We start from the raw sequence: 14,040 nt of genomic DNA, 5'->3' as shown, positions 1-14,040 counted from the left end.
GTCTCCTAAAAACAAAACAGATACCACAGTACTCAACCCTCTAAAAAAGAAGGTTTTGTTAATCCCTGGGAGGATAGTCACATGACCACAGAACAGCTACTTATCACTACTACCAATAAAAAGGAGAAAATAATGCCAAATAGTCTGATCTCAATACAATAAAACAGATACTACACTACGCCCCTCCCACCCAAAAAGTGATGATAATCCCTCCTCAGAATATGATATCATGACCATATAACAGATACAACATTATCACCACTACCAAAAATAAAAGAGGAGATAATGCCTAAAAGGATTGCTTCATGAAAACAAAATAAATACTATTTACTCCCTCCCCTTTCTTCCAAAAAAAGGTGATAGTAATACCTGGGAATATGCTTTTATGACAACAGACTACTTAAAAAAATGCAGGAGATAATGTCTAGGAGCATGGTTTCATGACAAGCAAACAGACATTCCACCCCTCCTTACAAAAAAAGAAGCTGCTGGTAATTTCTGGGTGAATGGTATCATGATCACAGGATAAACACATTATTGCTACTACCTAAAAATGGAAAATGCGGCTACTGATTAAATAACCTTTGCTTTACTATAGACTCGTCAACCTGTGTTCAGAAGGGGAGGTACGGTTAGTGATTTGACAATACTTGATGATCAAGCAGTGCCGGATTTGAAATGGATATGCAGTAAGAATTAGGCAACCTTTGCTTCACTATAGACTAATCAAGCAGTACTTGTTCTGAAGGGGAGGAGATTTAGTTATTAGGCAACCTTGCTTCATTATAAACTCATCAAGAAGTGCTGGTTCAGAACAGAAGTTGCAGTTAGAAAATAAGCAGTCCTTGCCTCCCTATAGACTCATGTAGTAGTGCCGGTTCAGAAGGTGATGTCATTTTATATAAAACGAATCAAAGAAATTAAGTTGCGTTTGAACACACGCTATTCTTTTGATTACTTATATATCACTTTCTATCCTGGGTAAAGCCGAGCAGATTATCATGGATAACATAGTATGACAAAACACAGTGAAATTGTTTTTTTGAGGATATGCAGCCTATAAACATACCTGCTCTATTCAGGATATTGAGCATTTTGGATTTAACTCATACTCCTTACCATATATGATACCGTATTATTCCTATTTTGGCTTACAAGCATCACCATGTACTTTGTATACAAACATAAAAGGAATAGCATGCAAACTATTGGGCACTCTGGATTCACTAAGGTATGCAACTTAACAAATAGTAATGATAATCACTACTACTGAAACCACCCCACTAAAATTAGGGAGCCCTTTATGGCACTCCTAAATCCAAGCTCACTGTGTTTTTTCCTCCCCACCATCATTATAATTTGAAGAGAAATAGTGTAATTCCCGGAAGATATCTAATAATGACTGCAGCTTTTCCAAATCTATTTATATCTATATATCTATCTATATATCTATAAAAGTGAACGTGTCTGTGTATCTGTCTGTCTGTGTATCTGTCTGTGTGTCTGTGTGTGTACATTTCCCTACGCAATAATTTAAAGTCTACAGACTCGAAATTTGATATACAGAGTACTGAAATTTGGGAAAATCGATATGATTGGTTTTCGGCCAGAAATTTAGCGTTTAAGGGGTCAAAGTTCAACGATTTGACCTTTGAGAACTCTACCAAACTCCTCCGACAATTTGGGGTAGAAACAATTGAAATTTTAGATATAAGTTCCTTGGACATGGATCTAACTTAATAACTTGATTTAAGCCCAAAACAATAAATGTTAAGGGTTCATAATAGGGGTCAAAGTTTTTAAAAATTGACCGTTATTTTTTTTTTGCTCAGTATACATCTCGAAACACCCGTGCAATGCCGAGCACCCATGCTAGTCTATATATCTATAAAAGTGAACGTGTCTGTGTGTCTGTCTGTCTGTCTGTGTGTCTGTGTACATTTTCCTTCGCAATAACTCTGTCAATTTTTAGTCTACAGACTCGAAATTTAATATACAGGGTACAGTGATTTGGGAAAATCTTTGTAATCCGTTTTTGGCCAGAAATTTGGCTGATAAGGGGTCAAAGTTCAACGATTTGACCTTTGAGAACTCTACCAAACTCCTCCGACAATTTTGGGTCTAAACACTTGATATTTTAGATATAGGTTCCTTGGACATGGATCTAACTTAATAACTTGATTTGAGCCCCAAATAATAAATGTTAAGGGGGCATAATAGTGGTCAAAGTTTAAAAAAATTGACCGTTTTTTTTTTTGTTTTTTTTTGCTCAACATAGACCTCCAAACACCCGGACAACGTCGGGCACCTATGCTAGTATATATATAAAATAAACTTTGTTCTCGGCAGCCATGTTAAAAGCATATCTTATTTTTCTTTTATTATTATTGACATTTTTTCCCCTTTTCCTTGTACATATTTGTGAATTATTCCACGGATTTCGACCTTTTGGATTCTTTTGGACCATCTTCCAATTACGTGATTTCCTTGGATTTTACTTGTGCGAATGGAAAATTAAATTAACTGTCTTGGACTTATATTTTTGGATTTTACCGCCGTGAAATCACGTGAAATCACGTGAAATCACGCTTTTCTTCACCATATTCCCTCTGTTTCACTTTTTCAACGATTTGACCTTTGAGAACTCTACCAAACTCCTCCGAAATTTTGGGTATAAACACTTGAATTTTTAGATATATTTTTAGTTACCAATATATAAATCTATGCATGTATGTACGTTTGCATGTCTGCCTAAAACTTTCGATAGAGTCGACGAATTTTACCAAGGTTAGTATCGTTTTTTAGTTCAACCTTTCATACGACAAATATCGAAAAATTGGCTAAAAACATTAATATCTTCACCTTCATCGACGAAGTTTTAAACGGGGGGGGGTCGCTTTTTTCGCCGATATTTTTGAAAGTTATCCTCTCCTTTCGATTGTCCAGCCAAAATGTTAACATAAGTCACTTCAGGTTTGGCGGTGGTCGTAACCACAAAGACATCAGGGCTTTTTCCCCGTTCTTCGACCCTGCCTTCCTACTACCATTTTTTTTTTTTTTTTTTTTTGCTCAACATACACATCCAAACACCTGGGCAACGCCGGGCTGAAATGCTAGTCTTCTATCTACATATCTATAAAAGTGAACGTATCTGTCTGCGCGTGTGTGTGTGTGTGTGTGTGTGTGTGTCTGTGTACATTTCCCTACGCAATAACTCCGTCAATTTTTAGTCTACAGACTCGAAATTTAATATGCAGGGTACTGAGATTTGGGGAAATCGATGTGATCGGTTTTCGACCAGAAATTTGACGATTAAGGGGTCAAAGTTCAACGATTTAACCTTTGAGAACTCTTCCAAACTCCTTCGACAATTTTGGGCCTAAACACTTGAAAATTTAGATATAGGTCTGTTGGACATGGATCTAACTTAATAACTTGATTTAACCCCAAAACAATAAATGTTAAGGGTAATAATAGAGGGCAAACTTAAAAAAAGTGACCGCTTTTTTTTTTTTTTTTTTTTGCTCAGCATACACCTCCAAATACCCAGACAACGCCGGGCACCCATGCTAATATATCTATAATAGTGGAAGTCTCTGTCTGTCTGTGTCCGTGTACATTTCCCTACGCAATAACTCCGTCAATTTTTAGTCTACAGACTCGAAATTTGATATAAAGGGTACTGAGATTTTGGGAAAATCGATGTGATCGATTTTTGGCCAGAAATTTGGCGATTAAGGGGTCAAAGTTCAACGATTTGAACTTTGACAACTCTACCAAACTCCTCCGACAATTTTGGGTCTAAACACTTGAAATTTTAGATATAGGTTCCTTGGACATGGATCTAACTTAATAACTTAATTTGACCCCAAAACAATAAATGTTAAGGGCTCATAATAGGAGTCAAAGTTTTTAAAAATTTGACCTCTGCGGTCTCTACCAAATTACTCAGACAATTTCTGGTCTAAACATTTGAGATTTTACATAAAGTGTAGTCAGAGATAGGGCAAGCTTTTCATCGGTTTGGGTCGAAAATTTTAAGTTACCAATATATAAATGTATGTATATGTATGTTTGCATGTTTGCCTAAAACTTTCGACAGAGTCGACGGATTTTACCAAGATCAGTATCGTTTTAAAGTCCTACCTTTTCATACGACAAATATCGAAAAATTGGCTAAAAACATTAATATCTTCACCTTCAACTGGGCAGTTTTCTATAGGAAGGGTCGCTTTTTTCGCCGATATTTTTTAAAGTTATCCTCTCCTTATGATTGTCTAGCCTAAATTTTAACATAATTCAGGTTTGGCGGTGGTTGTAACCGCAAGGACGTCAGTGTTTTTTCCCCCGTTCTTTTCTTCATTCGCGGTACGGATCGAGCCTGCCTTCCTACTACCACTTTTTTTTTTTTTTTTTTGCTCAACACACACATCCAAACACCCGGGCAACGCCGGGCTGAAATGCTAGTATTATAAGTGAATGTGTCTGTGTGTGTGTGTCTGTGTACACTTCTATACGCAATAACTCTGTCAATTTTAAGTCTACAGACTCGAAATTTGATATAAAGGGTACTGAGATTCGCGAAAATCTCTGTGACCGGGTTTCGGCCAGACATTTCGCGATTAAGGGGTCAAAGTTCAACGATTTGACTTTTGAGAACTCTACCAAACTCCTCAGACAATTTTTGGTCTAAACACTTGAAATTTTAGATATAGGTTCCTTGTACATGGATCTAACTTAATAACTTGATTTAAGCCCCACACAATAGAAATTAAGGGGTCATAATAGGGGTCAAAGTTAAAAAAAAATTTGACCTCTGCGGTCTCTACCAAATTACTCAGCGAATTTCTGGTCTAAACATTTGAAATTTTACATAAAGGATATTCAGAGATAGGGCAAGCTTTTTGGCTCGAAAATTTAAGCTTCTGAAAGGTCAAAGTTCAAAAGATTTGACCGTTGCGGTATCTAACAAACTACCACCGAATTTTGGGTCTAATTATTTAAAATTTACACATAGCGGGTATTCAGACAGGAGGCAAGCATTTTAATCAGTTTGGGGGCGAAAATTTGGCTGCCAAAATGTCAAAGTTGAAAGCGTTGATCTTTGCCGATTCTATGAAATTTTTCCGCCAATTTTGGGTCTAAAGACTTGAAATTTTAGATGTAGGTAATTTAGACATGGGTGAAACTTTTTATATTGATTTGAGACTAAAATATTTAATGATAAGGGGTCAAAACTGGCCAATTTATAAAATATTTACCTCTGTGGTCATTACGAAATTACTCAGACAATTTTGGTCTAAATAGTTGAAATCTTGCATAAAGTGTATTTACACGTAGGGCAAGTTATGAACAGTACATAGGGCCCGAGCAAAGCTGGGCTGAATTGGTAGTATACATATAAAAGTGAACGTGTCTCTGTGTGTATATGTGTCTGTGTGTGTACATTTTCCAACGCAGTAACTGTCAATTTTAAGTCTACAGACGCGAAATTTGATATACAGGGTACTGAGATTTGGGAAAATCTTTGTAATCCGTTTTCGTCCAGAAATTTGTCTGTTAAGGTGTCAAAGTTCAACGATTTGTCCTTTGAGAACTCTTCCAAACTCCTCCGACAATTTAGGGACTAAACACTTGGAATTTTGGATATAGGTTCCTTGGACATGGATCTAACTTAATAACTTGATTTGAGCTCTAAACAATAAATGTTAAGTGGTCATAATAGGGGTTAAAGTTAAAAAAATTGACCGCTTTTTTTTTTTTTTTTTTTACTCAGTATACACCTCCAAACACCCAGGCAACGCCGGGCTAAAATGCTAGTCTATAATATATATGAAAGTGAACGTGTCTGTGTGCGTGTGTGTGTGTGTGTGTGTGTGTGTGTACATTTTCCTTCGCAATAACTCTGTCAATTTTCAGTCTACAGACTCGAAATTTGATATACATTTGTAATTTATTTTCGGCCAGAAATTTGGCTGTTAAGGGGTCAAAGTTCAACGATTTGATCTTTGAGAACTCTACCAAACTCCTCCGACAATTTGGGGGTAGAAACACTTGAAATTTTAGATATAGGTTCCTTGGACATGGATCTAACTTAATAATTTAATTTGAGTCAAAAACAATAAATTTTAAAGGGTCATAATAGGAGTCAATTTAAAAAAATTCACCGCTTTTTTTTTTTTTTTTTTTTTTTTTGCTCAACGTACACCTCAAAACACCCAGGCAACGCCCGGCTGAAATGCTAGTTACTACATAAATACATTATTTTCTTTGGACCAAGTCCACCTTACATTTGTTTTGTTAAATATTAAAATATGTCCCTAAATACGGTACGAATGTCACATAAATTAGTTTAGTTCACATATGTTTGTTTTATTAGATATTTAGTGGACTTTCAGAGCATTTCTAAATCAACGGTACTGAGTTTTTTTCTCTTCCCATTACAGGCAACAGTGTATGTAAACACATCTATTCTATCTATTGTATTTCAGACTAGCAGGCCGCCCAGCATTACCCGATCGTAAAATATGTTTAAATATAATATTTTAATCCATGCAAATTTCGTATTTATTATTATATATTATATCGATTATTATATTGTACCCAATACATAGTGGTGGATTCAAAAGCAAAAAGAATATGATTTGGGTGCCATCAGCTAAAAATGAAACCAAAACATGTAGCTCTTCAGCATTATTCTCATCTAAATCTATATACATATAAAATCTTAAAAAATAATGTTTTTAAAGATATAAATGTGTATTTGGGCATGTGCAGGAATAACACGTTCAATTTTTTTACCCTTTAGCAACTGTTTTTACCGGTTAAAAAAACAGGTCTAAATCCCCTATATATCAAGCTTAAAATCTATAGATCAAAAATTAACAAAGTAGTTAAATAGAGAGCGTTCCTCAGACAGACAGACAAGGTTATTTATATGTATAAGAAGATATCTTTTATGTTCCGACTTTTAGTATTACTTCAACTGTAACAGTATTCAATATGTAAGTAGAACTAAAAAAAAAGATGCTAAAATTTTTGCCTGATAAGTCCTTACCTAGATGAAATGAAGAACATATTTTGTAGCTTAATTGCTATATATTTTCATAACTTACAACTATATATATATATATATATATATATATATATATATATATATATATATATAAAAATCAATACGAAAAATATATAAATGTTTATATCTTTTCTGTATTTATTTCCTATGTGTTGACGTGTAGGAATACAAAAACACCTTTAAAAAAATAAGAATGTTTCCTTCAAAAACACTTACCGATCCTTCGATCTTCCTCAGTGTAAATATATATATATATATATATATATATATATATATATATATATATATATATATATATATATATATATATATATATATATATATATATATATATAGTCTTGGAAGTTTTTTAGCCTTTAAAACTTTTTCATTTTTATATATTTTATCATTCGTTAGAAAACTATTTAGTCAGTAGGTCAGTTAATCACCAGCAATCAATGCATCAACTTACTCTCTCGAATTCACCATAGTACTAATGTTAATTTAAGGGATCATCAGTTGTTTACCAATTTTGGGAATTTAAAAACAAAACAGTACGTCAAATCATGGCTCACAGCAGTGTTGATCAAATACTACCTTTCTTAATCTCAATATATATATATATATATATATATATATATATATATATATATATATATATATATATATATATATCATATATATATATATAGTCATCCATATACAGTACTGTTTTGCTGTATCACAACTCATCAGTGCAGCTAGATTAAATGCGCTTTAATTACTATGTCCCAGTTATTTAAACTGCGCAACCTATAACGGTCGTTGAAAACTGAAGTTTCGGAAAAACTGAAAGGAATTTGAAAACATTTCAAATGTCGAATAGAAAGTTATACTTCTGAAACCCTTTTATTTAATCTATTACGTGTTCTTTACACATCATGGATGAAGTTGCTGAGGCAATTTTATCTATAACTAGCATGTGTTCTCTGGATTACTGCTGGAAACAATAATAAAAATAATAATAAAACAATAATATTTATCTAAAACGTTGAAAAAGAAAACATTAAAAACAATCAAATTTATTTAAAGTTGATTATATATATATATATATATATATATATATATATATATATATATATATATATATATATATATATATAAACAGCCCATGGATGCATTACGTTTGTTTTCACGTAAAAGTAATTGAAATTAAAGGAATTTAGAAGCATTTTAACTATTCAGTACGTCGTTTTTTTTAGTGAAAATTGATTCAGCAGTTTACAGACTCTGCTGAAATGTTTAAGTTGTCAAATATTACATAAAGTGTTTTTGTTATTGTTTTTCAGTATGATTATTTCGGTTTTGCTTTATTTTATTGCTTTCACGTACAATTAATTTGGCTGTTTTTTAATGAAAAAATCGACGAATAGGAATACAATAGATGGACAAATAAGCTGTTTTTTGTTTGTTAGCGGAAAGGAATGTGGAAATATCTTTCATTGAATTCTCAGAACGTTGTGTTTTGTGATTTATCGAGAAAAATTGGAATATGTTTTAAGGTCACTTGAAGTTATCATATTTGTTTTGTTTTTGTTTTCTTAATTGCTAATTATTAAAGATTACGTGAACTGCTTTACCTGAAGTTTAGTAGGTTAATGTAAAACCATATAAAAAAGCAAAAGGAAACATGAGTTTCGGCGCTTCGCAGAGAAGCCCCACGCATGCGCAGACGACCATTCCGTTCTTTTGAAAAAACGAAAAACGATACACCCACCCTAATTTCTACCTCAAGGAATTAATGATTTTGTTTTTCTAATTTATAGATATTATGCATCAGGAGAAGCAACGGTAACAGCAATACCAAATTTATAGTAATCCGTTTTGTATTTTTACAGTTTTAACTGGATATATAAACAAACTTTTGCCCTTAAAAGAAGATAAAGAAAATAATAGAACATTTCAAAGTTGATTTTTCTGTCTTCATTTTTACTGTTATTTTCATCACTTCAGTTGAGTATAACATGTGGGCTGACTCATTTAATTTTAAATAATCCACTCAATAGGCCCAATATAGAGATATAAACACCATCAGAGAGATTTGTCAAGTTTAGTCCACACGTTTCATGACTTTAGTAAATTTATTTGTTTTAGTGAATAGAGCTATTTGGTGATTGTGAGTTATTAAGACGTGTGTATGGATAGATAGCAGAACAAGAAAACTCTACCTTTATAGAATGGACTTTGTAATTCCTTATCTCAACAATTTTGTCAAATGCTCAAATTAAAGAGAACAGAAAATAACTACTTCGGTAAGTTTCTTTGTAAATGAAATCTTAGGTTTATAAATATACTGAATTTGATGATCTTTTATTGAAAAATTTCCCAAATAGTGACATAAAATATAGAAAAATGTCGCATTCGTTTTTTTTTAATTTAGCTAAGAGATAAGAACGACTAGCAATTAAATATTAATGTATTTAATTTTAAATTTATGTCAGAGAATGAAAGCATCTAAAATCTTTTATTATCATTTTTAAGAGCTTAAATATGCTTTCGTATTGTAGAAGTTCATAAATATTGATTAAATAAGGTCATTTTTTTATTTTCTATGATCAGCTCACACATGAATTGTCCTTTGCAACCACTTATATTAAACAATATCCCCATCATATTTCTTCTTGGTTTAAACTATGCTAAAAAGCGAATTAGATTTTAAATTAAAACTACAATAGGCGTTTATTAATTCGTATAGTCTAACTTTTAACCTAAAAAAGTAACGTGGTGGGGACATAGATCGTTAATGTTTTATCGGATTTCTGCAACAGAAGAACTGAATGGGATAACTCCCACTCATTCCTATATACATATACTGATATGATAAATCCACATATGCTTTTGTTGCAATTTAAAGTGTGTTTCCCCGTTAAGAAACGATGGGTTTCTTCACAAATAACTAAACATTTCAATCAAGCAGATATTAGACTTGATAGCATCTAATGAATTTTAATAGACAGCACATTTCCGTCTGCAACTGAATGCAAACAAAAATAATAAAAATAGATAACAAAGCTAAATACGTACAAATAAGATCTGGACTCCAACATAGATGATTTTAATATGTATAAGTTTTTTACAAACCGAGAAAGATAGTGTTAAAAAAAAATGTTTAATTGAAAAAAAGTTGTATTTCATGGTAATTAGAATACGAAAAACGCAAGTACGTTGAATAGTTGTTATCAAAAACAAAGAGAAATTCTATTTGCCGTTCAAACGTACGATTTCACACGGAGACGAACGACACAGAAGCGTTTTTAAAGAAAATTTGAAAAGAGCGTTATACAAAGTTTAGAATGTCCAGTTTTTTTATATATAAAAGTTGCATATCAATCAATTTTTATTAAAAAAATACAGATTTTATAAAGGACAGAGGACCGTCAGAAATATTAAAATTTCAAAAAAATTATATTACTACCAATAATTCACATGCTTTTATGTTTTCTGTAGAGATATTTTTATTTTGAAATGTGAAGAAATTCATAATTTTAGTTAGCTGAGAAACACACATATATATTAATTTGATCAAATTAAATTTACATTAATATAATCTGTAATATATATATATATATATATATATATATATATATATATATATATATATATATATATATTAATACACATGTGTATTTATGTATAAATTCATGCACATATGTATACATACACCTATATATAATCACACACACATATATAAATGCATATAGATGCGCGCACACACACACGCGCGCGCGCACACACACACACATATATAGACAGATAGATAGATAGATGTATAGATATAAATTCATACACAGGTATGTGTATACATGCATACACAAATATGTATCATAAATATATACACCCTGTATGCATATATGTGAATTAAATGCATGCATATATAAACGCATACATGAATAATTGCACATGCACACCCATATATCTATATCTGTATCTATCTATCCACACACACACACATACACACAAATATATATATATATAATATCTTGAGAGAATGGCCAAAAATATATATTTGTTTATTTGTACTTGAACAGTTTTCATAACCAAGAAGAAATATGTAGGGGATATAATGTATTAGGATCTAAATTCTATTGTTGTACTATGCTCTAAAATAATTTTTTTTAAATTTGAAAACAAATGAAAAGCTTTTGCTGAAAACTCAACAAATGCAACAGAGAAAAGAGAGAAACATTTAGCTTAAAACATGCAAAGCTCAGTCATTGAGAAAAAAAAACGTAAATTTTCAGAGGATATGTCAACAGCGAGCAGTGGTGTGTTGCCTAAATAGAGATCGGAACATTGACAAACAACTTACTTAGAACTTCAGAGAATTCTTGGGCCCACCCCACTCTGCAAGAAATAAGCAATGACACTTTGCTAGAAATAAGTTAGAAATGATTAAAGAAAAAACTCTTTCTGTGGTTTATACTATTTCGGTTTACATTCCAAAGAAACGTTGAGATTTTCCACTCTTTAAGCGCTAAAAGAAATGTCTTAGTAATTAAAACAACACACCCCTTACAAAATAAAAACTGAAATAAAATCGGTGACCAGAAAGAAGATTACTTGAGAAGAAATCACAAAATTTTAAAAATGAATTTCACCACAACAAAAATAAATCAAATAAAATAATGATAAAAATTGTATTCTTATATTTGAATACATTATAAATATCAATAGTTTTTCCAGCATTGTTTTTCTTTGCAAGATGTTTTATGCATATTTTAACATTAACATTTTTTCTAATTTAGTGTTTTTGTTGAATTTGTATGTTCAGTGTAAGGCAAAAAAGCGCCCTTTTTATATGATGATTAATTATTATTAAGCATTAAGAATACTTATTTCAGTATTTCATAAGTAATTATAGATTTAAAATTTGCTATAAAAAATGTAGGCAAAATTATTAATGGTTATGCAAAAGTTTTATGCCAAAATATAATTTCGATAAATTTTAAATTAGATTTATTTCGATTGTGATAGGTTTATTTTTCAATTTTTGTGGTAAGATTTTATCCATTGAGCTTTTGTTCTACAACCATAAAATCCACTCCAATCATTTTAGATTGATCAAAAAGAAAATTAGTAATGAGATTATGGATAAAACTAATATTGCTAATTTTTCCATGTACATTATTTGTTTTTATTGACTTTTGTGATGCAACTCATATAAGCTGTTCATTTAGGATCAGTTATAACTTGTCACTCAAATAAATTATGCTTTTACAATAAATTGCAGACACGGTTAAAATGATGAATAATTTTTTCTATATTATAAATGAAATTTTAAAAACAAACTGATTGAATTTAGAGTTTCTTTGGTCTAACTCAATTTCTTTTTGTTTTGCTCTAACTCAATTTCTATTTCTAAAAATAATATTTGATTAACTTTTATAAATGTAAGAAAAATTGCTAATTATTTGTTACCAATGAGGTTGATTTAGTTTGAGTAAGGAAAATGAAAATAAAATATTTTTATAGAAAATTAACAAAGACATTAATTGTAATGCATTTGCTTATATGTTTTAAATTCCAGCTTCAATTTAGAGTCTTATTTTCATGCTCTAGATTAAAGTAAAAATAAGCTGTACAAAATTTAATTAAAAGTTTATTTGTAGTTTTTACTTTTTATCTCATAAATATTAATATCTCTACCTTAACCAGCAACCTTTATACATATTATTTATTTACTTACATTTGTTTGTTTATTTATTCAATATGTATTTTCACTGAATTTCAATTATATTTTTTTGAATTGTGAGGCATGGATCAAAAGTGATTGGAGCAGCTCTAATTTCTTCATTTGAATTGAGAGATGTATGTATAACGAAAACCACTTATTATAATCACTCTAGGATAATCATATTTAAAAACAATAAATGCTCAGTAAAGAATATGAAAATTTTGCATATAGTTTATATCAATGTCTAATGTTGGCACTCGTCTGTCTTAGTGACAATGGAGCTTATGCTTCATATTTGTTCGTTGCTGAATTGTAGCATCTGCTTTGACTGTGCAAACCTTTCCTTGATTGACAAGCTCTATTTCAGTTTCCACGGAATTCTATTCCAGCCCACTGCCGTTTGTGTTCTCCTTCCTCTCCATTGCTGGTTTCTTTTCTCTTCACTCCTCTTAAAGCATGCCTGTACAGGACTTCTCCAGCATCTTTACTTACATATATAACCGATATGATTATATTCAATCTTGTTTAACACCACCTGAGAATAACATTATTTCAACTTTCACCTCAGTGATCGCCTCTGGTAAAGGGTATACTTCACGTTTATATGAGAGAAAAAAGAGTGCAGTGCATCTGTGTGGAATTCGCCAGTTTCTTGTTATGCCGGAGTGTGAGCCATAACAGTTAACATTCTATATATCATTTCTTTTTTATTGAATTGTTTTAACTTGAATTCGTTTTTTCTATTTTTTTTTTCAATTTCCTAGCTGAACATTTCATTTATTGAATTTTCTCTTCATATTGCTGGCATTTTAATTTATGTGCATGAAATACTAGAATAGTAAAATGTGACACAATTTTTAAAAAAGAAATATAAATTTGTAGTAGTTATGACATTGTCATTCCTTTCTTCTTGAGGAAAGGATTCCTGTGAGGCAGTTAGGTTACATGTGTACAAATTAGACACCAGGATATTTTAATTTCGACCGTACTATTAAAAGACTACTTCCAGACTCTTTGAGAGTTACAAAACAGACCAAGAACTTCCTGGCGCCTATGAAGGAAGCTGTATTTTCAACTGACTCCATCACCTAGACACCGAGTAATCTTTACTTGAAGATATATCACACAAAGAAAACTTTCGGCAGCAAACCAAACTTTATTACTTTATTACTACAATTTCTGTGAGACTGTTTTAACTTCCTACAACAAACTTTATTACTTTATTACTACCATTTCTGTGAAACTGTTTTAATTTCTTGAAACCAAACTTTAT

At 31.3% G+C, this 14,040-nt stretch overlaps 1 protein-coding gene across 3 annotated transcripts in view; it reads right to left on the bottom strand.

The window, feature by feature from the left end:
• LOC145291414 (uncharacterized) overlaps positions 1-14,040 on the bottom strand; it is an 879,668-nt gene that overhangs the window by 49,260 nt on the left and 816,368 nt on the right. Inside the window, exon 15 of one of the 3 annotated variants that reach the window (XR_013869410.1) lies at positions 11,403-11,437. The exons of the other annotated variants lie outside the window; for them this stretch is intronic. The gene's annotated coding sequence lies outside the window, so the exon portion shown is untranslated. The remainder of the gene's footprint in view (positions 1-11,402; positions 11,438-14,040) is intronic. 3 annotated transcript variants of the gene reach the window in all.

Source organism: Euprymna scolopes, chromosome 2 (assembly GCF_053919585.1).
Source record: "Euprymna scolopes isolate OS-2025 chromosome 2, ASM5391958v1, whole genome shotgun sequence".
NCBI classification, from domain to species: domain Eukaryota; kingdom Metazoa; phylum Mollusca; class Cephalopoda; order Sepiida; family Sepiolidae; genus Euprymna; species Euprymna scolopes.
This window is presented reverse-complemented; position numbering and strand designations above follow the sequence as displayed.